This window comes from Salvia splendens, chromosome 11, assembly GCF_004379255.2.
Source record: "Salvia splendens isolate huo1 chromosome 11, SspV2, whole genome shotgun sequence".
Lineage (NCBI taxonomy): Eukaryota > Viridiplantae > Streptophyta > Magnoliopsida > Lamiales > Lamiaceae > Salvia > Salvia splendens.
The window spans coordinates 8,057,450-8,083,967 of NC_056042.1; the positions used below are offsets into that span (position 1 = coordinate 8,057,450).

Consider the following 26,518-nt stretch of genomic DNA (forward strand, 5'->3'; position numbering starts at 1 on the left):
ATGCCTTACCAACTTATCTATACCTCTCTCGATTACCATCTTTGATAAGCCCAAATCTTATTCTAGTAAGAAATAACAAAAACAATATAAATGATAAGACTTTTGAATCCAATGAAAAGTTGAAATAAGCATAAAAATCATGAAAAACAGGAAAGGAGGAGAAGAAGTATTTGCACACTCGGATGCTATTCCAAAAAATACTTCCAAAGTCTCAATCTAAAATGAAGGGGGGATCGTAGAGTGTATTCATACAAGTGTGGAAAGGTGGATTACTCCCTTCTCGCCGTCGTCTTCGGTCTTCACCCCCCTAATCGATCCTCGGTCATTTCATTAGAGCGAAAAACTTACCATAATAAAACAAATACTAATTTTGGTAAACTGGAAAAAAAACAAGACTAATTTTCGTGGACCGCATCACTAAATATAACTAAACACTACTAATGATATGAATTTTTCTTTTAACTATCACTATTTAACCGTGTTTTTTTTTCTTTTTCGCTCATATTTTATCTATCAAAGTATCAGTTGGTAGCTTATTGAGGTGAATGTCAGCTGTGGTGCGATAGCGGGAAGGATTGGTAGCTTATTGCTAGAGTTTGATTCGGCATCAGTGAGACATGCATCGAGAAGGAAATTTTGCTGTAGATTTCTTGTCAGACCATGCTTACAACTTCGAGAGAGGAATGCATGTTCTTGAACAGCCGCCTACAGGTCTTGCTATTTGGTTATTACATGATAGGTTAGGAATTTCTTATGATCGGTAGTATATAGTTTGGTTCGGGCGTTGCCCGCTTTCATTACAAAAAAAAGAAGTATCAATTGTCCATTAACACTGACAATAGAAAGAAGTGGAGATTCTTTGGCAGGACACTGTAATTAATATAGTTGAAAACGTGAAATAAAAGGCATACTATTATAATCTGGAAATAATTTAGTTCCCATTCTAGGGATACGTAGAGGTTAGTTCCCATTCTAGGGATACGTAGAGTACAAAAAGCGCTAGCTAGGTAGATGTGTTTGGACAATCGAATTTTGTTTAGAATAAAGCTACGCGGCCACACTATGGCCAGCCATAAATTAAGTAAATAACAAAAAAATTGTTTTTTTTTTAAATTTTTGGTTTAATACTATTTGATTTTACTTTTATATCATCTTCATTATATGTTACTCAACATGTTAGTGTTGTTCTTTCGTAGTTTTTGCTCAACTTATTACTACTGTCATTTCTTGATTGTTGCTCAACGTATACAGTAATTCGTGATATTAATGTGTTTTACGTAATGGAATTCAAAGATAAGTATCAATTCACAAGTCCATTCACACACATATAAGTTTATATCGATAATTCTAATTTTTTTATACATGTAAATGGACTAAAATAACTTTTTATGGCCGACCACATTATGGCCATTTAGCATCACTCGTTTGTTTATTATTCTTATTACTTTAAATTAGGCCCCAAATGTTTGTTAGAGTGTTAACAACTTTGACAAATCATTCACTAATAATTGTTAACTGCGTTCACCCTTTTTGTTAAAGCTGCTTTAAACAGATTCTCGCAGTTAACATCAGTTAATTTAAGCGGAATATATTTAATTTCGTTTAATTACAAATTTAATTAATCCAAAAATCTTCACTCTCATACCCTCGACTCTACATTAATGTCTACGGCCGCCACCTCTTCTCTCACTATCTTTCAAATATACATCAATATAATTATAACACGTTGACGACGTTAAATTGATGACTATTATAAGGCATGAAATTTTATTTTATATACTCCTATCAGTTTCATGTTTCACTACTAAAGATTGAAATTTTTTTTGGATATAACTACAAAGATCCATGAGGACAACGAAGAAAGAGTAGCTGATGTGGAATTTCAAATTCATTATTTATTATTGCCACATAAGCTTTATTATGCCCCCTATGTTTTGATTTTGGATTTACGGGAAAAAAGTCAAAAGTTCATGTATTTGTATTCAAATTTTAAAGTTTTGTAGGAAAATACGAAAAAAAAAATCAAAGTTCATGTATTACAGGCAAATAACCCTTTTACAATACATTAATCTTCAACGGAATATATAAATCACCAGTGGAGATACGTTACCCCTAACAAAAAAATTATTTTGAATTGTTAGTGTTTGAGCTCATCAAGATCGGATTGAGCTGGTGGAAGAATCAAGTCAGGAAATAGCCGTTGGGAACCGAAACAGAAACTAGCCGTTGGAAACGGTTATAACCGTTTTCGGCAAAAGGAAGCTGTTCGCCAAAAGGTGTTCGCCAGAAGGTGTTCGCCAAAAGGTGTTCGCCAGAAGGTGTTCGGCAAAAGGTGTTCGCCAGAAGGTGTTCGGCAAAAGGTGTTCGCCAAAAGGTGTTCGCCAAAAGGTGTTCGGCAAAAGGTGTTCGCCAAAAGGTGTTCGCCAAAAGGTGTTCGGACAAAAGGAAGCTGTTCGGCAAAGGAAGCTGTTCGGAAAAAGAAGCTGTTCGGCAAAGGAAACTGTTCGGCGGTTTTTCTTGATCGGTACTACTTAAGGAAGTTGCGATTCATTCCAGAACTAACAACAACAGAAATCAAAAGTGATAGAGAGAGAATTCAAGAGAGGAAGTGTTATCTTTCAGCTGTGCGTTTTTAGCTCTCGAAGCAAGAAGTTTTCGGGCGAGTTGAGGGTTTTCCATCTTGTAAATTCTTGAGAGTTTTGAGTGCTCTTGTGTTTGTAATCTCTCGAGTGATCAATAAAGAAACACACCAGATTCTGCCCGTGGATGTAGGCTTACGCCGAACCACGTAATTCGCTTGTGTTCTTCCTTGCATCTTGTCATTTCATTAATTTCCTTTTCGATCATCACAACCATAGGTTCGTTCTTCACAACGTGGCGCCGTCTGTGGGAACTTCACCCACTGAATTGATCGAGAAGGCACAAAGTTTTGGGAGTTCTTTCTTTGTCCTCAAGAAGGCGCTCAACCTGTTTGAATAATGGCTGCAGCAAGGTTTGATGTTGAAAAGTTCACAGGCCGAAATGATTTTGGTCTATGGAGGCTGAAGATGAAAGCAATCTTGATGCAACAGGGTTTATGGGAAACCCTAAATGGTGGAGGCAGTAATGAGGGGGAGAAGCCCGAGCCTGATGAAAAGGAGAAGGCAAAGGCTCAAGACAGAGAGTACAAGGCATATAGTACCTTGATACTCAACCTCAATGACAGAGTCCTCAGAGAAGTTTCAAAGGAGGAGACAGCGGCTGGAGTTTGGTCCAAGTTGGAGTCATTATACATGGCCAAATCTTTGGCAAATCGGCTGCACCTGAAGCAGAAACTTCTCACTTTCAAGATTGCTGATGGAAAAGGTGTGTTGGAACAGCTCGAAGAATTTGGGAAGTGCATCGATGATCTTGAGAACATTGATGAAGAGATTAAAGATGAGGACAAGGCTCTGATGTTGTTGAATTCCTTGCCACCAAGTTATGAGCATTTCAAGGATGCTATACTTCTTGGTAGAGAGTCCAAGATTGGATATGAAGAGGTGTACTCTGCTCTAAAGCTCAAGGAAATCCAGAAATCTAATCCAAAGTCCACTGAAATGGTGTCTGAGAGTCTGAGTGTTACTGATCACAAGAAGAATGTGAAAAGAAAGTCACAGAAGAAGCCATGGAAAAACAAGACAGCTGACTGGAAAGAGACCAGATCATGCCATCACTGCAAGAAACCAGGCCACATAAAGAAGAATTGTTGGGTTTGGAAGAAGAAGCAGGCCGAGGAAGAGAATGGCAAGAACAATGCTGATATTGCAGAAGAGTTGGTGGTCCCGGAGGCTCTGTGTGTGACTGAGGACATGGAAGAACTTCCATGGATCATGGATTCTGGATGTAGCTTCCACATGTGTCCAACTAGAAGTCATTTTGAGGAAATCAAGAATGCAGCTGGATCAGTTTTGTTAGGAAATGACCAGATATGCAGAATCAGAGGAGTTGGGTCCATCAGGCTTAGACTTCATGATGGCTCCATCAGGTTACTCACTGGTGTGAGGTTTATTCCAGAGATTAAGAGGAATTTGATCTCTATTGGAGTGTTGGATGCAGCAGGATATAATTGCATATTGTCTGATGGGATTATGAACATCGTCAAGAATGGTGATGTTGTTATGATGGCTGAGAGAAAGAGAAGCCTATACTATCTAAAGGCAAGTGTGGTTACTGGATCTGTGAATCTGGTATTAGACTTAAGAATGTGGCATCTCAGACTCGGACACTTGGGAGAAAATGGAATCAAAGAATTGGCCAAGAAGGAGCTGATTAAGCTGGAAAATCCCAATGAGCAGTTGGGTTTGTGTGAGCAATGTGTGCTCGGAAAGAGTAAGAAACTGCCCTATGGGAGAGGAATTCACAGCTCAAGGTCACCACTAGACTATGCCCACAGTGACTTGTGGGGCCCAGCTACACCAGCTTCATTGGGTGGAGGTAGATACTTTCTATCCATTATTGATGATTTTTCTAGAAAATTATGGGTGTTTATCTTGAAGGAAAAGTCAGAGACATTCATGAAATTCAAGGAGTGGTGTAGGGAAGTGGAGGTGGAGAAAGGGTGTTCTTTGAAGTGTTTAAGAACTGATAATGGGCTGGAGTTTCTGAGTGGGGAGTTTGATTCTTTCTGCAAGCAGAAAGGTATGAAGAGGCATAGGACATCTCCATCTAATCCCCAACAGAATGGAGTCGCTGAGCGCATGAATAGAACCATCCTAGAGCGAGTTAGATGTATGCTCTTTGGCTCTGGAATGGCTAAGAGATTCTGGGGTGAGGCTGTGAGTATGGCAGCAGTTCTCATCAATAGAAGTCCTTCTTCAGCTATAGCTTTTGACACTCCTGATCAGAGATGGTATGGAAAGGCCATGGATTATTCGAATATGAAGATTTTTGGTTGTATGGCTTATGCACACATCAGGCAAAGTAAGTTGGAGCCAAGGGCCTTGAGATGTGTGATGATTGGATACCAAAGGGGAGTGAAGGGCTACAGGCTGTGGTGCATAGAGCCAGGAAATCAGAAAGTTATTATCTCTAGAGATGTGCAATTTGAAGAAAGTAGGATGCCATTTCTGGAAAAGGCTCAAGAGAGCCAGAGGCCATCTCATTCTGAGAAAGAACCAGAGCCTGAGAGGATGGTGGAGATGGGTGTTCCAGAACCTGAGGAGGCTGAGGAATCAGTTCAGGTGGAGGTTTCTGGAGCAGATAGAACTGCTGAGCCTGAACAGCAGATGGGAAATCATAGTGAACAAGAAGAAGCAGGTGCTGATGTGTTGAACCCTGAGCAGCAGGATTTGGGTGACTATGTTCTAGCCAGAGATAGGGTCAGAAGAATCCCTAAACCATCTACAAGATACAGTGAAGAAGAATACTTGCTATATGCACTATGTGTTGCAGAAAACATAGAGTATGCAGAGCCTTCAAGCTTCAAGGAAGCTATGAGTTCTAAGGAGAGCAAGCAGTGGATGGAGGCTATGATAGATGAAATACAGTCCCTGATCAAAAACAAGACATGGGTGCTTGTGAAGAGACCTTCCACACAAAAACCAGTGAGTTGTAAGTGGATATACAAGAAAAAATTGGAGGTTGGGAACAAGATTAGGTTCAAGGCTAGGCTTGTAGCTCGGGGGTTCACACAAGAGGAGGGAATAGACTATAATGAAGTATTTTCTCCAGTGGTAAAGCATGCCTCAATCAGAATTTTGCTAGCTATAGTTACTCAAAGAAGTTGGTTTTTGGACCAACTTGATGTGAAGACAGCCTTTCTTCATGGAGAGCTTGAGGAAACTATATACATGAATCAGCCAGAGGGATTTGTGATACATGGGAGTGAAGATAAGGTTTGTCTACTAAAGAAAAGTCTATACGGTTTGAAGCAAGCAAGTAGACAATGGCATATCAAGTTTGATGAACATATGCAGAGTATGGGATTTATAAATTCCAGATATGATAGTTGTGTCTACTTCAAATCAAAGTCTGAGGGACCTGCTGTGTATTTGCTATTATATGTAGACGACATCTTGCTTGCTGGACCAGATAGACAGGAGCTAGATAGGGTGAAAGCCTTATTGAAAAAGGGATTTGAAATCAAGGATCTGGGGAGTGCTAGCAAGATTTTGGGAATGGATATATTCAGAAGTGCAGATAAGAGGGTGTTGTGGTTGTCCCAAGAAGGCTACATTCAGAAAGTACTGCACAAATATCAGATTGACAAGAGTAGAACAACCTCAGTTCCACTATCACAACAGACTAAGCTGTCCAAATCACAATGTCCCAGAAATCAGCAAGAAGAAAGAGAGATGAGCCAGATACCTTATTCCAACATAGTTGGGAGTGTGATGTATATGATGATATGCACAAGGCCTGATATTTCTCATGCGGTAAGCGTGGTGAGCAGATACATGTCCTGTCCGGGAAGAGAGCACTGGTTGGCTTTGAAAGGGATTCTCAAGTATCTTAAAGGAAGTAGTGATCTGGGAATAATGTTCAAATCAGAGAATGAAGGAGATAAGGATAGCATTATTGGGTTTTGCGATTCAGATTATGCAGCTAACCTTGATAATAGGCGCTCACAATCTGGGTACATATTTACCTTGTTCGGCTCCGCGGTGAGCTGGAAGTCTAATCTCCAATCCGTGGTGGCTCTATCGACGACGGAGGCAGAGTATATAGCTCTTGCTGAGGCAGTAAAGGAAAGCTTCTGGCTTAGGGGTATAGTTGGTGATTTTGGGGTGAAGCAAGAGAATGTTGTGATCAAGTGCGACAGCAATAGCGCGATTTGTCTTTCGAAACATCAGACATATCATGAACGCAGCAAACATATAGACGTGAGGCTGCATTTCATTCGAGATGAGGTTGAGAAGGGTGCGGTGAAGATTGAGAAGGTCAGCACCGAGCACAATGCGGCTGATGCACTTACTAAAGCCCTACCGAGATCCAAGTTCCGACATTGCTTGGATTTGGTTGGGGTGGTCCGAAATTTGTAAGTATGGGAAGGAAGGTGGAACTGGTGGTGATGGATCTTAGATTGCTCAAAGGTGGAGGATTTGTTAGTGTTTGAGCTCATCAAGATCGGATTGAGCTGGTGGAAGAATCAAGTCAGGAAATAGCCGTTGGGAACCGAAACAGAAACTAGCCGTTGGAAACGGTTATAACCGTTTTCGGCAAAAGGAAGCTGTTCGCCAAAAGGTGTTCGCCAGAAGGTGTTCGCCAAAAGGTGTTCGCCAGAAGGTGTTCGCAAAAGGTGTTCGCCAGAAGGTGTTCGGCAAAAGGTGTTCGCCAAAAGGTGTTCGCCAAAAGGTGTTCGGCAAAAGGTGTTCGCCAAAAGGTGTTCGCCAAAGGTGTTCGGACAAAAGGAAGCTGTTCGGCAAAGGAAGCTGTTCGGCAAAGGAAGCTGTTCGGAAAAAGAAGCTGTTCGGCAAAGGAAACTGTTCGGCGGTTTTTCTTGATCGGTACTACTTAAGGAAGTTGCGATTCATTCCAGAACTAACAACAACAGAAATCAAAAGTGATAGAGAGAGAATTCAAGAGAGGAAGTGTTATCTTTCAACTGTGCGTTTTTAGCTCTCGAAGCAAGAAGTTTTCGGGCGAGTTGAGGGTTTTCCATCTTGTAAATTCTTGAGAGTTTTGAGTGCTCTTGTGTTTGTAATCTCTCGAGTGATCAATAAAGAAACACACCAGATTCTGCCCGTGGATGTAGGCTTACGCCGAACCACGTAATTCGCTTGTGTTCTTCCTTGCATCTTGTCATTTCATTAATTTCCTTTTCGATCATCACAACCATAGGTTCGTTCTTCACATGAATTTTTCTTACAACATCACAAAGTTAATTATCAATATATTTGTAAATCGTCAGGCGGAAGCATCCGCTTTATATGAAATTAAATGAGTGGGTTGACGTTTTCAATTTTGAAATATATAGCCTCAACCACCATTGAACTTGTGCCTAGGCCTAACATATATTGAAGGTGTTATAAAATGCCTTGAAACTATAAATGTGTTCATGAACAAACCCTAAAATTCGCCTATAATTCGTGAAAGATGAATACATAAATAGCAATACTTTTTTTTTCGAATTAATTCACAAGCTAAACGACAACACAAATATGTATTGTTTACAATTTTCATCCTATATTTACTCAATCAAAGTTTTTAATTCTTACGAGTATATTTAATTCGCCTCTAATTAATTAAACAATACTACTAAGTTTATAGATTAAACTACGGAATAAGATGAAATTATATATTTAAAATTAAATCTAACTTATAAAGTTTGTATAACTTCTTAATATAAAGAGTAGTGTAAATTGTCACATTATTCAAAACAAACAAGATGCATAAAATATTATCGTTATTTTAAGTGATAATTTACTTTTTTACGTATATGTGGCGGGAAGTAAGAAATTTATTCTTTCTAATATAAAAAATTCATTTAGTCTTTGGCCATGTATATCAAGTTATGCTATGGTATGAAATTAAACAGAAGAAATAAATAGTCAACTAAAATGTGATTATTGGATTATACAAATTTTTTAACTTGACTTCTCAGAGCATCCACAATAGCGCCTAGCGCACCGCCTAGTCGAGCGCGGGCGCTAGGCGGTCTATTGCAGCCGCCCAGCGATTTTCGCGAAAAAAAATCGCCTAGCGCTCGGCGGTTCCATGGCGCTAGGCGATCCGCTAGGCGCTATTGCAGCGTCCGGATCGCCTAGCGCACCCCCTAGAGCGAATTTTTAATTTTTTTTGTTTCCGAAACACTATATATACGCTACTTGCCCGTCATTTTCATTCGCACCACTTGTATTAACGAGTACTCTCTCTATCTTAATTTCTGTACAAGATCAACACCTAGAAATGAGTAACGCCGGTGGTAGTGGTGAGAGTGATGGGGATGCTGAGGAGTACGAGCGTATAATGAACGAAGCGCTAGAGGCCTATACGAACCGTGAGATTGATCAATGGATGCAGAGGGCCTTGCAGCCGGCGGTACCTCGACCTCGACCAGTGGTACACCGCCGAGCGGTGATTGATCGTGATCACGTAGCTGCACATCAGCGCCTATACGAAGACTACTTCGCACAGGAGCCGCGGTTCAACGCCAACCTTTTCAGGCGCCGTTTTAGGATGCGCAGGTCCCAGTTTATGCGTATTGTTAACGGATTGGAGCAACGATATCTGTATTTCCGCTTTAGGCACGATGCGGCTGGCAGACCCGGCCACACTCCTATTCAAAAGTGCACTGCGGCAATCCGGCAGTTGGCCTATGGAGGCGTTGCAGACATGTGGGACGAGTACCTCCACATCGGTGAGACGACTGCCCTGGAGTGTATGAAGTATTTCTGTCAGGGCGTGATTGAAATATTCGGTGATCAGTACCTTCGAAGCCCTACCCCCGATGACTGCCGGGATCTGCTGCGGATGCACGGGGAACAGCATGGGTTCCCAGGGATGTTAGGCAGCATAGATTGTATGCATTGGGAGTGGAAGAACTGCCCCGCCGCCTGGAAGGGGATGTACACTACCGGCTACAAGGGAAAGAATCCCACGATGATCCTCGAGGCCGTAGCTGATTACCGGCTGTGGATTTGGCATGCGTATTTTGGGATAGCTGGTTCGAACAACAACCTCAACGTCCTCAACTCGTCGCCACTTTTCAACGAGCAGTGTCAGGGTGTCGATCCGACCATCAGTTTTGTCGCCAACGACAACCGACATGATATGGGCTACTACTTGGCGGATGGGATATACCATAGGTGGCCCGTCTTTGTGAAGACGATCCGATGCCCAGGAGATGAGAAGAAGGCCTACTTTGCGGCACGGCAGGAGTCAGCGCGCAAGGACGTGGAACGCGCATTTGGTGTGCTCCAGGCTCGATGGGCGGCAGTTAAGGGGCCAACGCGTTTGTGGCACGTCGACTGCATTGCTGATATAATGTACGCCTGTATAATCATGAACAACATGATTGTCGAAGATGAAGGTGGACAACTGACTGATTGGGCCAACGACGATAATGAAGCTGGTCCAAGCCACGGCGTTGCCGCCCCTAACGTACGGAGTGGGGTACCCCACGATGAAGACGGTCGCCTCCAAGCACATGCCGACATGCGCCAAACGGAGGCTCATATTCGACTCCAAAAGGATTTAATTGAAGAGTTATGGGCGCGGAGGACTGCACGACGTTAGTTTTTTTAAAATTATATAATTTTTTTAAATTAATGTACTTTTTAAATTTTATTAATATTAGTGAATTTTCTCATTTTTGTGTCGTAAATTTAATTCCGTATATAGTGTGATTGTTAATTATTTCATTTTGTACATATTTGTTAATAGTGATGTGGATAGTATGTGGCTGGGCTATGGCTGGGCTATTCCTGGGCTATTCCTATTGTGAATGGCCTCAAAGAAGTTTTAAATTTTATGATTTAAAGTATTCCTATATTTAATGTGGATATGTTTAATATTATATATATATTTTTCAAATTATCTTTTTTAAAATTAAGCTATTAAATTTATATATTAATTTATCTTTTATTTGGATTAATGATTTGCATAACACTTGTCAATAAATGTCTTTATTCACACATATTTTCTTGCATATCTTATTATAATTAACTCATACTCTTTGATCATTAGTCACACATCTTCTTTTTGTCATTAATTTTATTGTTTTTACTCCACATAGATTATAAATCAAAATTGCATAAATATTTCATTCATTAGGGAGTAATAAATTTTTCATTTAGAGTGAGACAAGATAAGTTCATTTCTGTTTTTTTAAATCTTCACGTTGCTTTGAATTCTTATTTTCTACTATATGTTTATTATATTTTGTATTCATTATTTGAAACTCATATGTCCCGTGTATAGCACGGGTGTTAATACTAGTTATATAGTAAATAGTAAGTTTGTTCAAATCATGTCGAAGGCTAAACTAGTAAATTATGCTTCATCACTACAATATACTACTATGAGACATGATGTGTCCATAATAACTAAGAGGTAGAAAAATGAATGATGTAACAGTGACAGCAACCTTGAATTTGTGAGCTTGCTTCTCATGCAAACCACAACGTTTAAAAAAAATTATAGCGCCACACATACATATCTATGTAATATCAAGGGGTATAACTGTACGCTATTATATACTCTCTCCGTCCCACCGAAGATGACTCATTACTAAAAATAAAAACACCTTTTATCTCTACTTTATTATCCCTCTCTTTATTTAATCTCTCCACTTAACACACAAAATAAAGTTACATAAAATCCCGTGCCGCCTAAGGAAGGGGTCATCATCCTTGGGACAGAGGAGGTAATTATTAATTAGTACTTAATATAGATCAATTAATGCATTTCAAATTTATTTTAAAGAATATTATCTAACTTCATGCTATTCCATAGCTTATTGTCCAATATCCACAACAAAAAGTACATACACAAAGAGACGGAAGGGCGGGGATGACATAGAGAGTGAGAGAAACGAAAAAAAGGAAAACAAGAAAAACAAAGTCGTTGTTGCGGTGCGGTGCTGCTTGCCAGTGGTCACTTGACGGTGATGTGGAGTCAGTTGTGATATGATTCTTCGTCGCTTGATTGATGCATGACGAAGAATCTACGAAGAACGCGGCAGAAGACTTGAGAGAGGTATATTGGTGGGGTGAATGAATGTTAAAGCCACAACGAGGATGAATGAAACTGTTGACGAGTCAGATAAATAAATCTCAATAAATTAATCATTTAAGAGAAAAAACTCAAAAATAAAATAAAAAGCTAAAGAAAATAAACTAAAAGGAAACTCTAATTTACAAAAAAAAGAAATATTAAAGCCAATTAATATTGGTCAATAAATTTCTATCTGCTTAATTAAATTAATTAGAAAATAATATGTATAAAATAACAATTTAAATAGTCTCCAATAATTAATTTACAAAAAAAAAGAAATATTAAAGCCAATTAATATTGGTCAATAAATTTATATCTACTTAATTAAATTAATTAGAAAATAATATGTACAAAATAACAATTTAAATAGTCTCCAATAATTAATTTACAAAAAAAAAGAAATATTAAAGCCAATTAATATTGGTCAATAAATTTATATCTACTTAATTAAATTAATTAGAAAATAATATGTATAAAATAACAATTTAAATAGTCTCCAATAATTAAATATGTATAAAATAATTAAATTAAATATATCTACTTGAGAGAGGTATATTGATGGGGTGAATGAATGTTAAAGCCACAACGGGGATGAATGAAACTGTTGATGAGTCAGATAAATAAATCTCAATGAATTAATCATTTAAGAGAAAAAAGCTAAAGAAAATAAACTAAAAGGAAACTCTAATTTACAAAAAAGAAGAAATATTAAAGCCAATTAATATTGGTCAATAAATTTATATCTACTTAATTAAATTAATTAGAAAATAATATGTATAAAATAACAATTTAAATAGTCTCCAAATCATGATATATGCATCAAGTTGTCCTATTAGGTAGTTATTTGTCACACCTCAAATTTAAAATTATGGTATAAAAATAAACACATGTACACCCTATTTACTATATGCTCTTTCCAATTCGTCACCCCCACGTCATTATTTTTGTACAACAACACTCACATTTTTCTTAATTAATTGTTGGTGATCACAGTGGTCAGTAACAAGATTAACACAGTAAATAAAATAATAATAAAAAAGATAATTGATTTGGAGAAAATAAAACACAACCAACAGCAAGTAATTAAAGTGAATAAAAGATGAGGGAGACAAGAAAGAAGGGGAATGGTGCTGGTAAGTAAATAAAGGAGAAGTGGTTGCTTCGTCAATTGTTTGCTAAGTTCATGATTAAAGTTGGAATTTCATTGAGGAAATACCATCATTATATTAAGACCATGGTAATGACCTCATAACGGTATTTCTCTTTTTAATTTTTTTTGTATTATTAGTGATGTTAATTCGTTATCAAAAAATAATCATCACCCCTCCAATACCAGTTTTCTAGGCATTCACCAATGCTATAAGAAGGAAGTTATTGGCATTCAATTTATTGATTATTGTACACATTCAATACCAGTTTGGCTCAACATATTGTCTAAACTCTAGAAGACATATCTTTACATTAATTGAATGATCAATTAAATACAATTACAATGAAATTGAAATTCATATAAATAATCTCACAAGAAAAGGATATGTGTTTCTTAACAGAGTTTAAGAATTTAAACATTCATCAAAATTTGATCTAACAGTGAATATATTAGGTGTTTATACTAAATTAAAAAGATCCAAGTTTGACTTCAGTGAAAATATAAGTGAGGCTGAAACACTATATTTCTGTATTAACAAATGAAAATTATGACGGCGAGACACTCAGTTTCTAGAAGAAGTAACAGTAGTAAATGGACCTATTCATGATAAAGGAAATATTCTAGACTAGATGCCATTATTAAGTAACACAAATACTCCCTCCGTCCCGGGCTACTCACCTATTTCCTTTTCGACACAGAGATTAAGGAATGAGTGTATATGAAAGTAAAAAATTACGGCTGTAGGTGAAAATTTTTACTAAAAATGGAAAGAGTGCAAGTAACTTGGGACGCCCAAAAAGGAAATAAGTGCGAGTAGTGCGAGACGGAGGGAGTATTATATTTTCAAGAACAACAGTGTTTTTCATATTAGCCTATAATACTTCTAATAATTTTTTACTAATTCGTAATTGTCCTGTGAAAAAGTTCGAATGGTGAATGCCTTGCAGTTTGGGAATTCTGAACCCCAATTCTTCTTCATTGCGAACCTCTTTGTGAATCAAATTGTGATAACACCAAATCGTAAAAGTAATTCTGGCCCCATTGATGCAAATTAAGAAACTAAATACATTTAAATTCATCAAAATTGTGAAAATAATGTTAGTTTCAAGTCTACCTGATAATATTGTTTATAATAAAAGTACAATTTAATTCACATAAGTTGAAAATTATGAAAAGCCAACTAAAATTAATTCACATATGTCAATTTTCCATTAAGAAAAATTTGTTTGTTTAAATCATAATTTTTGGTTGACTTTATCAATCTCGTAACTTTCAAAAGTACCGAACCTAAAATCCTAATCCTATGTTTTATATATTTTATTACTATTATATTTCACTAACTTAAGTACTATTACTCATTATGTCCCTTAGACCATCCACAATAGGAATAGCCCAGCCATAGCCTAGCCACTGCCACATCATCAGCACTAAAAATCCTCCTGCCACATCATCAAAACAAGCAAATAGCCCAGCAATAGCCCAGCCATAGTCCAGCCACATACTATTCACATCACTATTAACAAATATATTCCAAATGAAATAATTAACAATCACACAATATAAGGAATTAAATTTACGACACAAAAACAAGAAAATTCACTAATATTAATAAAATTTAAAAAGTACATTAATTAAAAAAAATTACATAATTAAAAAAAACTAACGGCGGTCAATCCTCTGCGCCCATAACTCTTCAATTAAATCCTTTTGGAGTCGAATATGAGCCGTCGTTTGCCGCATGTCGGCATGTGCTTGTAGGAGGCCGGCTTCATCGTGAGGTACCCCACTCCGTACGTTGGGGGTGGCCACGCCGTGGCTTGGACCGGCTTCATTATCGTCGTTGACCCAATTGGTCAGTTCGCCACCTTCATCTTCGACAATCATGTTGTGCATGATAATACATGCGTACATTATATCAGCAATGCATTGGACATTCCACAAACGCGTTGGACCCTTAATTGCCGCCCATCGAGATTGGAGCACACCAAATGCGCGCTCCACGTCCTTGCGCGCCGACTCCTGCCGTGCCGCAAAGTAGGCCTTCTTCTCATCTCCTGGGCATCGGATCGTCTTCACAAAGACGGGCCCACCTACGGTATATCCCATCCGCCAAGTAGTAGCCCATATCATGTTGGTTGCCGTTGGCGACAAAACTGATGGCCGGACAGATGGCCTGGCACTGCTCGTTGAAAAGTGGCGACGAGTTGAGGACGTTGAGGTCATTGTTCGAACCAGCTAACCCAAAATACGCGTGCCAAATCCAAAGCCGGTAATCAGCTACGGCCTCCAGGATCATCGTGGGATTCTTTCCCTTGTAGCCGGACGTGTAGAACCCCTTCCAGGCTGCGGGACAGTTCTTCCACTCCCAATGCATACAATCTATGCTGCCTAACATACCCGGGAACCCATGCTGACTCCCGTGCATCCGCAACAGATCTTGGCAGTCTTCGGGGGTAGGCGTTCGGAGATACTGATCACCGAATACTTCTATCACTCCCAGACAGAAATTCTTCAGACATTGCAGGGCAGTCGTCTCACCGATGTGGAGATACTCGTCCCACATGTCTGCCGCGCCTCCGTAGGCCAACCGCCGGATTGCCGCAGTGCACTTTTGAATAGGTGTGTGGCCGGGTCTGCCAGCCGCATCGTGACTGAAGCGGAAATACAGATATCGAGACTCCAATGCGTTGACAGTACGCATAAACAGGTCCCTGCTCTTCCTAAAACGAGGCCTGAAAAGGTTGGCGTTGAACCGAGGCTCCTGTGCGAAGTAGTCTTCGTATAGGCGCTGATGTGCAGCTACGTGATCCCGATCAATCACACTGCGGCGGTGGACCACTGAGGGAGGTCGAGGTATTGCCGGTTGCAAGGCCCTTTCCATCCATTGGTTTATCGCGTTGGTCGTATCGGCGTCCAACGCTTCGGCCATTCGACTTTCGTACTCCTCAGCATCCCCTCCGCTACCACCACTACCACCACAAGCGTTACTCATTTCGCGTTGTTGTTCTTGTACAAAAATTAAGATAGAGAGAGTACTCGTTAAAACAAGTGGTGCGAATGAAAATGACGAGCAAAGCGCGTATATATAGTGTTTCGAAAAAAAAAATTAAATTTCACGCTAGGCGGTGAGCTGGGCGATCCGGGCGCTGCAATAGCGCCTAGCGGACCGCCCAGCGCTGCGCGGTTTCTCTCTCCATTCGCCCGCTGGGCGACTGCAATAGACCGCCCAGCGCCGGCGCTCGGCTGGGCGGTCGGCTGGGCAGCATTGTGGATGGTCTTACAAATGGAATTTTTTCCTTTTTAGTTCGTCTCCTGGAAATAGAAACTTTCTATTTAAGAAAATTTCTTTCTTTTTAATTAGGTGAGACCCATTTTCCACTAATACACTATTCTTTCCATCTCTTTCTTACTTTCCCAATTTTATATTAAAATTCATGTCATTTTAAATAAAATAGGAAATGGGAAAAGTAAAAAGCATTCTGAAATCGACCACCAGCACAGTGTAGCACTATGTCAAAATTTTCCAAACGTCAATCAAAATCTATTATTCAAACAACAAATTCTATTGAAATTTTAATCGTATAACACAATTACGAAAGCTATATACTCTCTCCGTCCCCAAAGTATATACACTTTGAGGACGACACAGTTTTAATGTAAAATTGGTAAAGTAAAAGAGATATAGAGAGAAAAAGGTAATTAAAGTATTGTTAGTGGATAATGAGTCTCACACTATTAGAAAGAAAAAACTTTCCAAAATTAGAAAGTGCATATTCTTGTGGGACGCACTAAAAAGAAAAGAGCATATTCTTGTGGGACGGAGGGATTATGATTTATTTTGCTTGTTTATAAAAGATAATTTTCCATTTTATTATGACAGCCTTTTGATATACACTCCCTCCGTCCCAGTTCAATAGATTGATTTCTCTTTGGTTGTTGTTTTGTGAAGATGATTATAAATAATTAAATTGGAGAGGTAAATGGAGAGATAAAGAGAAATAACTACCATATTTATCTTTTCTTCATAAAATTTCATGCTCCAATGGAAATGGTATTTGAGGAGGTGTTATACATTCTTTCATTTTGAGAAGGTATTTTTACCTTTTCTTGATAGAAAAGATAAAAAGTTAGTTATTTTTGTTTGTCTTTTTAATTTACCTTATTTTCTTGGAGTTCATTACTTTTTAAAAAGGTAAATGATAAATATAACTTCTCAATATACCTTTTTCCCTTGGAGATGATCTAAGAGGGAAAATAATATAGAATAGGGTCGTATTTACATTATTTTCTTACTTATTTTACTTTCTCTCCACCTTAACTATTTATTACTCCATCCGTCCCGCAAGTATTGTCCCACTTTGACTCGGCACGGGTTTTAAGAAATGTAATGAAAAGTGAGTTAAAAAAGTTAGTAGAATGTGAGTATACTGTTATATATTAGTTTTATAATAAAATGTGAGTAGGAATGTGATACGAGGGTACTCGTATCGGTTCCGGCAGCTCGAAGTCGCCGGAGAAGGGTTAGGTTCGTTCGCGGGATCCTCCCGTCGAGCAGCCTAGGGTTCTCGGTCAATTAAGGTTTGACGAGATTAACTTGCGGAAAAATAAAGTACGAAAAGATAAAAGAACGATAAAAGATAAATTGATTTGATATTTCTCGAATGAATGATTCAAAAGATAACAAAGGCTTCTATTTATAATAGGAATAACCTAACTTAATGATCAAGAAATAAATATCCTAATTATATAGAAAAGATATAGAAAAATCACTAATTAACTAATTAACTAAATAATAGAGATATGGAGGATATTGCCAAAGATATGCGCGTATCAGAATGTGTTAATGGAATATGCGGTCCACTATAAAAAATGGTAAAAAGTGAAATGAGACAAACTTTGTGGGATAAACGGAAATGAAAAAATGAAAATTTTATAGGACGGAGGGAGTACTTTCCTTTTCCCAAATGCATGCTGAAAAACAGTCAATCACTTCATAAGAAGAATGGAATATATGTTTCCATTACAATCTTATTCATAAGAAGAATGGAGTATATGTTTCCATTACAATCTTATTCTTCAATACGTACCAACTGCATCATGTGTTGCGTGTTTATTTTAAATTGACAAGTTATGTGACAATTTATCTGTGTTGTTCGTTTAAATTCACAACATCGATATATAACTTTCACAAGTTCATTTAAGATACCGACAGAAATTCGTGGCGGCTATATTAATATTTATGCTATGAATAGCGAAGGCAAGATAGACCAAATATATGACTCTTTTGTGTTGACGTATTATTTAAAATACTTTTCAACTTGCCGACATACGAATCATAACGCAACTTAGTATATTAATTAAGGGTCATGACTTATATTTTTGTCTACGCCCAAATGCTAATAACTATGAGTATCCACAACGGCGGACGTCCATGCGGACGTCCGATAGGTAGCAGGGACGCGGATGCGGACGTGCGATGCGGACACCGGAGTTCCGCGGCATTCCGGGGACGTCCGCCATTGCGGTGACACGACGGACGTTCCGGCGGACGTCCCGATTTTTTCATTTAAAAAAAACTCTATACATACGGCTCGTTAAACTTCATTTCATTCACACCACTTGTTTTAACGAGTTTCTGTCTCTCTACTTTCATTTCTTTTGAAGATAAATGGAGCACTTCGATAGTGATTTCCCCACCACGAGCGAGTCACAAACGCCGACTTTTCCAGTTAGAGTTGGGAAAAATGCCGGCGGAAGTGCACCGATGTCCGGGGTGATGCCCGGAATGGCATCGATGATGCCCCAACCCCAAATGGCGGGGATGATGCACGGATACTACAATATGTACCCAGTACCCCCCTTGGTGTGGGATGATGCCCCAAATGCCCGGGATGAGGGCCGCGATGCCCGGGATGATGCCCCAAATGCCCGGGATGATGCAGGTCATGCTTGCGGCTGCGGGGGGAGCAGGCAGGGGGTCCCCCAATCGCCTGGTGACAATGTCTATCGCCCCTACATGGATCTATTGTTTGGTGATTCCCCCCCCAGAGTACTCATTTGGAGACTCAGTTCACCGGCATGGAGACTTTCTCTTTTGAGGAGTTGGGGCTATCTCCGGTCGGAGATTCTCCCACTGATATGCCATCGGCGGCAGGGAGGATGCCGAGGCAAGGGAGAGGGAAGGGCAAGGGCAAGGCCACTACCTTGTCTGCGTGTGCGGGGAACGAGGGTGGGGCGGGGGCCGAGGGGGAGGGGGAGGGGGAGGAAGCCGACAGGAAAAAGAGGACCATCTGGAGCATAGAGGAGTGCGTCGCCCTGGCGAAGGCCTGGATCAGTGTAGTCGAGGATCCTTACATCGGGGCTAACCAGCATATCGACAGAATGTGGTGGCTCATTAGCCGAAGCTACCTCTAATTCATACCGCTAAGTGGGAAGCCTCACGATGGAGAGCAATGCCGAAAATAGTGGGAGCGGCCGAGGAGGCAGCTCAACCGATGATGTGAAGCTACTGTCTCACCAGCAGTACCCCGACAATGAATTGGGTTTCGGGGATTTCAAATATTGGGAGGTCTATCTTGTGGTGCAGACTTCCGCTAAGTTTAGTTCGGGTGTTGAAGCTGGCTGGCCGAAGTGGACGAAGATCAACCCCTCCGGGGAGTACCGTAGCAGTGCCGGTTCCCACGAACTCCCTGAAACCGAGGCAGAGTTCCCGACCCCTCAACCCCGCTGCCGTCGCCCGGTTGGGCAAAAGTCCGCGATGCAGATGGCTAGGGGAAGCGCCAGCGGGTCCCGACCCGAGGTCCAATCGGCAGCTCCTTCCGCAGCTCCTTCCCAAGATAGATCCCAAACTCCCCGCACTCGCCCGCATACAACAACATGATTTACTTTTAATTACCATGGAGAAGTGGCTTTCAGCGACTGATCCCTTATACACGATTATGCTGAAGGATGTCATCGACAGTATGCGATGCGATTTGGGGATGCCACCCTGCCTGAGAATTACGACGGGACTGGAGGCGGGGACGACAAGGAGTGAGACGGGGGCCGCATTTGTCGAAGCTGTAGGTTGTTTTTTTTAATAATTATGTATGTTTTTTTATTTTAAATAAAGTGGTTGCATTTTCTCCTTATTTGTGTCGAAGTTTTAATTCCATAAATTGTTTAATTTGATGAATTTGTGAATTTTTATTATTGTGGGAAGTTCGTCGGGATGTCCTTGGGGATGTCCGTCATTGTGCAGTGGGATGTCCTTATGACGTGACAGTGCAGTGGGATGTCCTTATGACGTGCCAGAAGGTGTTTTTGGGAAGTCCGTTGGGATGTCCGCCAGGACATCCATCCCACAGTGGATGCTCTAAATGTTACGTGGCATGCATGTATATAATTAAGATGGTAAATAGTTTTTTATATTATTATAAATAAGGGGGAGACTGAAATAAGTACAATTTTTATGATATAAACTAGAAGTCCTTTGGATCTGGACTTAGATCACGAAGATCTCTAGCGAATTCATCACTAATTAATTGCTTAAATTCATGATCTCTAGCGAATTCATCACTAATTAATTGCTTAAATTCATGAATTCATGGTCATGGAGCATGTATGTATGTATTCATTGAGATCATGTATGATCACTAGAAATTGTATGATTTAAAATAAGTTATTTTGTCACTTTGGAATCAGAGCTCATTGCCATGAATTCATTCCTCAATAAGGATGTATATCCAATATAATTTTGTGCATGATCTAAAAATGACTCATAATTTACTCTTTATACACTAAAAATATTATAGTTTTGGTGGAGGGACAAATTAAATGACAATAAAATACACACATGTAGAAAGACAAAATGCGTGGCATTTTGGAGTATTATTCCAATATATAATTTAAAGTCCATAATTAACCGAAACACAACATATACCTACATTGAAAAAGATAATGAATTAATTAGTATGTGCAACGTATTTAATTTTCCACAGAGCACATGGAGTGTAATTAGGACTTTTGATGTTCAATCAATTTTATGAACGGTTGAACAACTACTGAAAACAAAGCGCGGGAATAAACGAGACATATGAAAAGGACTTGACAAAGGGTGATTGTAACCTGTCGAAGAAAACAAAGTATATTTGTCAGAATTGATTAAGAAATTAGTGACATTGCCGCCATATTTACAGAAATAACAAGATTGACAATTAATTCATCCTCAACTAATTAATCTTACTCCCTCCGTCCCCAAAATTCGTCATCATTTGACCCGGCACGGGTTTTAATAAATGCAATAGAAAGTGAGTTGAAAAAGTTGATGGCATGTGAGTCCTACTTTTATATATTAGTTTTATAATAAAATGTGAGTGTGAATGAGTTAGTGGAATGTAGGGTCCATTACCAAAAATGGTAAAAGTGAAAGGTGACAAATTTTTAGGGACAGACGAAAAAGGAAATAAGTGACAAATTTTCAGGGACGGAGTATCATCTAGTTAACCTATCTCAATCCCTTTCTTATTTCTATATATCCATCCACCAATGCTAATTGCAATGATGGATAGTCTAATTAATTGGGAGTTTACATGCTACAGAATAAAAACCTTCTAAACAAAGGAAAAATGAGTGGACATATGTGTTCAACAGAAATATCTTTGAATTTGTTTTTATACACGATATTAGTTACAAGTTTTATACTAGTATGTTACAACCAACTCATGTTCTTTCTCTATAAATAATTTATTGTATTGTATTGGTTTAATTAAAATAAATCGTGTCCATTCGAGTTCTGGGAAATTATGACTTGGGACCACAGATTTTTTAATTGAGAGAAATTGATATTTATTGAGTAATAAATTGTTTATTTAATGTCGACGGTCATTGAAAATTAATAATGATGCGTAGAGTTTGGAAATTTTCGACTTCCATATGACAATACATACATGTGTAATACTAGTTCGATCGATGGCATAAAATATAGTACATCGAATTTTTATGACTTTCGTTTTTTAAATTACATTTTAATTGTTTTCTTTTTACATTTTCGAGAAAAAAGATAGAGAGTGGGGAATTGCATTATTGTCCAAAAATTGTGTCACTTTTCTTTGTCCACTAATATCAATTCAGATTTTGTGACATGAATAGCTATTTCTATCAGCATAAAGTTCATTTCCAAATTGTTATAGTGCAAAACACATGTAAAAGTGACTCTATGTTTGTCGCTAACATTCCCAATAAAAAAGAAAATTGAAAAATAATAAGTAAACAACATGTGCATGCTGGGGCTGCCTCAACTGTGTTCGCAATTTGATAGGAGAAAAGGAAAGAGGAAAGTACAGTGTCAATGTGTATTAGCCCTTTTAACTATTGGACATCATTCATAATTTCATATAGATTATTGGAGGATTGATATTTTGCCTCCCTACTTTTATTTATCTCATGAGATTAAGAAATTAAAACGAGACAATTAACATAATTTCCCTCAATTATTAGCACAATAATGATTACGATGAGAAAGTGGATCTATCTCGGAACCATACACAGCTCCAAAGATTATGATAAAGCGATGAAGGTTGAGAGCACCCACAACCGTGCTCTTGCCAGCGAGTACGGTTATAAGCCCGACCCCACTTTTTCTGTCTGCTCTCTGGCAAGAGCACACACTCACAGCTGTGCTCTTCCGCAAGGACGAGCACAATTCATTTAAAATTCAATTAAACAAAAACATTTCCATAATATTAAAATTCATTAAAAAAAACCTAAATAATATTACAAATGACAAATAAAATAAAAACGACATAATTAAAATCATAAAAATTAAAAAAGTACATAATTAAAATCCTAAAAATTAAAAAATTACATAATTAAACTCCTAATAATTAAAAAATTACATATTAAAAGCTAAAAATACCCCGTGGAAGACTACTCATCCGGCGGCACTACCCCAATTGTCTTTGGAGGCCCAATATCATGGCCTCATGCGATCGAAGTTGCGAGAGGGTCATAGTTGACCTATCGGCCATATTGAGTTGGGCCAAGAGGGTCCACAACGAGTTGGTGGGGGTGGAGGTGGCGCGTATGGAACGGGAACGGGAGCGGGTTCGGGAGCATTGGCGGTTGCAGCCGCGGGCGCGACGGCGGTTGGCCGCCGCCTTCTTCCTTCCTTGCGGTCGGCGTTGGGAACCGCTAGGAGGGCCGGCGTCGGGGCTACCCAAGTTAGCTCCGGCGAGTTGGCTAGCCACTTCTTCTCGGAGCCGGCGTCGATAGGGATACCGACCTTGACCGTTTGGAGGAGCCGCTAGAGGAGGATGTTATGCCTCCCCTATACTTCGGGGTGCGTCCGCGTCTCCTGTCAAACGTTGAGGAACTTGAATGGCTTGTAGTTCATGGATTGGTAGGTGCTCATCGCGGCAGTGATGATGTCGACCTCGCTCCGGCCACTCCCCGCCGACGCTCTTCCTGGAGGAAATAGCCATTGAACTTGCCAATTTTCTTCGTTGGCTCGGTAGATGGCGCTGCGCACCATACTCTCGTTGCGCTCGATTGTTCCCGGTGGCCGGTTTTCATTGTACCGGCGAGCGATGCGCCACTAAAAGTGATCGCCGGATTGGTTCGTTCCAACCACCGGATCTTCAGAGATTTCCAAGTACGCCGCGAACAATTTATCCATCACTATCGGAGTGTACGGCTTGCAAACACACGCTAGTAGGAGGAGTCGGAGTTTGGGAGGGGGCGGTCGGCCTAGGCTCGGGTGTCCACCCGTATTGCCCTTCGGGGGCATCTTGGTCGTCGATTGGGTATGGCCGGTAGCCACCCGGACGGCCCGAACTTTGGGTTTGAGGAGGGGCAGAAATATTCCGTTTCCGGACTAGGAAACGGTTGTGAAGAGAACCATTCGGGGTTCCAACCTTGGGAGCCCGGGGGGTTATTGCCTTGGCCGGACATTGTTATGTTGTAGGAGTGGAAGAAAGATTGAGAATGGATGTGGGAGAATGAAGATGAGAATGGATATGTGAGAATGAAAGATGAGAATTGTGTAGTGTGGTGTGAATTTTTTTGGAATATTAGAATGAGCGTAAAAGGTACCCCTGCTATGCATTCCACCACAACAGGGGATCCAAACTCGGATTTCGTAGACGATTCTCAAAAATTATTTTATCAATGAAATATTTTACAGTAAAACACATTTATACAGACAAACGGGATGTGATCAGATCAATAAGTGAAATTTTGTCAAAAATCAAATCAAATCTCAGTCATTGGATCAATAAGTGAAATTTTGTCAAAAATCAAAATCAAAAATCAAATCAAATCAAATCTCAAATCAAATCAAATCTCAGTCATTGGATTCTCCAGTTTTAGGCCCTTATCTGAGTATATCAGAGAGAGTGAACGGGTCCTTAGTTGTTATCGCATGTTAGTTACTAATATCCAAGATTCCATGATGATTGGGTGACAAAAAAATTTGCGCATATGAACAATTCAAAGTAGCGTGTAACTAACTCTGTTGCCCAATGTTACTTCTACAAATTTAAAAATAATTAATCTCCGAGATCTTGAACTTGATTTACTCAGTAAGAAGTACTTATCTCATGTGGTCATATGTAGTTGATTATATGATCATTTTGTTGAGTTTTAATAGTAAAAAGGAATTTAAAAAGATAAAAAAATATAAGATACGAAAGTTAGAGTGAGAACCGTGAACTTTGCAAAGCCGGTGGTTCGCCGGTTCTGCATGCGCATCAATATCAACTCAACAGCAGTCTAGAAAGAGGCAGAAACTCACAGGTGGCGGCAAGCTGAGTTCACTATCACAGGATTTCTCCAAAAAAACAAATTTTTTCTATATATTTATAGCCTTTGGGAAATCCAATCTCTTCCCAAATCAACCATAGATAATTGTTAGATTGTAAATATCATGTAGAAATCTTGGGTTGAGTATTATACATACTTTATTTAATCTTGATCAAGTTAAATATGTTAAATGAGTGTAGATATTGTGAAGGAAGTGTGACCCCCATCTCTCTTGTTTTAGGTGGTTGGTAATGTTGAAGATGGACCCCATAGGAAGAGACCATGATACCAAAAGTTCCATGCATTTTAACCCTACCACTTGGTATAAATCATCACCTCCCCGCCAAACCTTTTCACTCACACAACACATCTCAACCCTCCCCTTTATATCCCATCTCTCCACACACACCAACTTCAAAGCCCGTCTATTTTCAGCTTATGGCCTCGATCTCTAAAGACATGAATCTGTCCGTCAATGGCAATTCCAAGGTTCCCCCGGGCTTCCGCTTCCACCCCACCGAGGAGGAGCTCCTCCACTACTACTACCTCCGCAAGAAAGTCGCCGCCGAGAAAATCGACCTCGGACGTCATCCGCGACGTCGACCTCAATAAGCTCGAGCCATGGGAAATTCAAGGTAATCCCATAGAATATGGCATTAATAATTATTTTTTTTTCAGGTACCCTTATCTGTGACTATATTTAGGGTTATCAGGAGATTTTTTTGGTTAGAGACTGATGATTGATGATGTAGTTTCACTCTCTTTTTTTTATGATAAACTGCAGAGAAGTGCAAGATAGGTTCAACACCGCAGAACGACTGGTATTTCTTTAGCCACAAGGACAAGAAGTACCCGACCGGGACGCGGGACGAACCGCGCCACGGCTGCCGGATTTCTGGAAGGCCACCGGGCGGGACAAGGTCATCCACAGCCAACCTCCGGCGGATTGGAATGCGGAAGACCCTGGTTTTCTACCGCGGGAAGAGCCCCCCACGGCCAGAAATCCGACTGGATCATGCACGAGTATCGGCTCGACGACATCTCAACCTCTCGACTCCACCAATGTATTCACATTCTCTCTCCTCTATCTATCCATCCATCTATCTATCTATTTATTTTTTTACCTTACATCCCGCCATTAACGGCTTTTTCAATTCCCTATGATATCGGGGCATAGTCCTTTTCACATTTCATCATTACTACCACCAACTTATAGCATCAAAATAGAAAAGATCTGGTGTTCGACTTCCACTGTGTGACGCGGCCTTTAAATTTTTTTTGTCAGGTGTCAAGCCTGGCCGGTGACATGGGGCCGGAGGAAGGGTGGGTGGTGTGCCGCGTCTTCAAGAAGAAGAACTACCACAAGTCCTTAGAGAGCCCTCTGACATCATCAGCCTCAATCCTGCCACAAAAACGACGCCGTTCTAGGTCAACTACTCATGTACATGGGAAGATCCACCTCTTGCAAGCAGGAAACCGATCCCATTATGCACTTCCCCGGTCACTCCCCCCGCCGGCTTCCTCCACCTCCCAGAGCTCCAGAGCCCGACCGAAGACAACAACTTCAAGCCTCCTTCAAATGAGATGGGAATGGCGTCGTCCGACCTCAGCGACTGGGGCCACGCTGGACCGGCTAGTGGCGTCCGCAGCTCAACGGGCAGCCCCGCGGAAGCGATGAATTCGCCTTCTCGTTCGATCAGGACGACCAGGTGCAGCACTTGATGAGCATGAATAATTCGGATAGGGGTAACGAGACGGATCTGTGGACATTTGCCAGATCATCGTCGTCGTCGGACCCACTGTGTCACTTGTCCGTATGATGATGATGATGCTGAGAAATTAGGGTTTGGGTGGTAATGATATGGAAATTGAAAAACTTATACGTGTTTGTTTACTTAATTTTGTTGATGTGTA

At 40.0% G+C, this 26,518-nt stretch overlaps 1 pseudogene; it reads left to right on the forward strand.

Moving 5' to 3' along the window:
* Window positions 1-5,078: 5,078 nt before the first annotated feature.
* Window positions 5,079-26,518, forward strand: LOC121754382 (annotated as a pseudogene).